We start from the raw sequence: 1710 nt of genomic DNA on the forward strand, positions 1-1710 counted from the left end.
GTTGAAGCAAACCAGCAATCACTCCAATCAACAGTATTGAGTTCATCAAATAATCTGATTGTATCAACTGATTTAAAATCTCTGTAAGAAAAAGAGCTAGGACTAGATTTCCTGTTTGGGTTAAAATCCAATGTAGCAAACAATAAATCATGATCAGATATAAAAGAGATTTGATCAAATAGTAAGACTTTATTAGGATCTGATACAGCAAATATATCTAAAAGACTAGGTCGCACACTGTTACAGTATCTAGTTGGTTCAGTTTCGTTAATGACACTTAGGCCCATCATGGCTAATAAGTCTTTTAGTTTCAAGACTTTACTACAATTTACTAAAAAGTCATAATTAAAATCACCAAGTACTGCGATAAAATCATATTTATGTACAACTGAGAGAAGCGAGTCGAATAATGGATCGCATGAGAATCGGTTATGTGGATTGTAGACACAGGAAACTAAAATTTTATTACTGTGACAGCCAATAGACACACAAATAAATTCAATATCTGATTCATCCGAAGTACTTATTAACTGACTACTTAAATAAGATTTGCAATAAATTGCAACTCCACCTCCTTTTCTGTTCTTTCTATCATGGCGATATAAAACATAACCTTTTATAGAAAAAAAATGAACTACTGATCTCATTATCTAACCATGTTTCAGAAACGCAAATAATGTCAACACTGGAGTCTTCAAACACTGATTTTATATGATCAAGTTTAAGACCATTTAGGCTTCTGGCATTAAAATGAACTATATTGAAATTATTATTTTGAGCACAAAGAATGTTTATTATGGTTTTATGATCATTCATGATTGATAATTAATTTTATCTGCCTCAAATTTAAGTCTTCGTTGTAAAGTTTTACAGTTCATATCCCTGCAATCATGATCTGTAGAGATGTCCTTGAGATTACGAGTTTTTATCATCTTCACGCAGTTTATACATTTTACAATGCTGCTTACACACTCTTTATGAGAGTGCCCAATTTCGCTGCATTTTGCACAAGTCACTCCATTTTCTTTACATACACTTGCTTTGTGATTGAAGCCCCAGCACTTAAAGCACCTCATTACATTAAAACTCTCATAAACAAGGCATCTATCCCAACCCACATTAATTCTACGCTCTTTCATTATTTTAGCAAATGCAGTACTGTCTAATTCAACAATAGCATTAAAAGCGTTTTTGTTTTTGTATGATTCATATACCTTTAGCACTTTAATTGAACAAAAAACAATCTCATTCTGATTTTTAATTGCATTTATAATTTTATCATCATCTAATTTTTCAGACATTCCACATATCAATATTTTAGGATTACGCATATCCGGTGTAGAAATAACATAATTGTCACTGAGTTTTTTCTTTATTTCACTAGCTAAAATTTCTCTATCTTTAGTAGTACCACATTTCACTGTTACTCCTCCATCCTGCGCACTCATAAAACCATGAATTTTAACATTAAGATTAGATGGATTTATTTTTAGCTTTAATTCCTTTTTTGTTTCTTCAGTTTGCTGTTTATTCTTTGGTTTAAGAGTGATTGGCACATTTTTGTTTAAACCTGATTTCAACTTAGCAGCATAGGTAATAAAACTAGGCTGATCCTTGTTAATAGGTGTTTTATACATTTTCTCATCGAGTTCTTTTACACTTTTTGTCATATCAGCTAATTTTGTTTCAAAGGAGCTGAATTTTTGTTCA

The sequence above is a fragment of the Teleopsis dalmanni genome, chromosome 1 (assembly GCF_002237135.1).
Source record: "Teleopsis dalmanni isolate 2A chromosome 1, ASM223713v2, whole genome shotgun sequence".
Taxonomy (NCBI): Eukaryota; Metazoa; Arthropoda; class Insecta; order Diptera; family Diopsidae; genus Teleopsis; species Teleopsis dalmanni.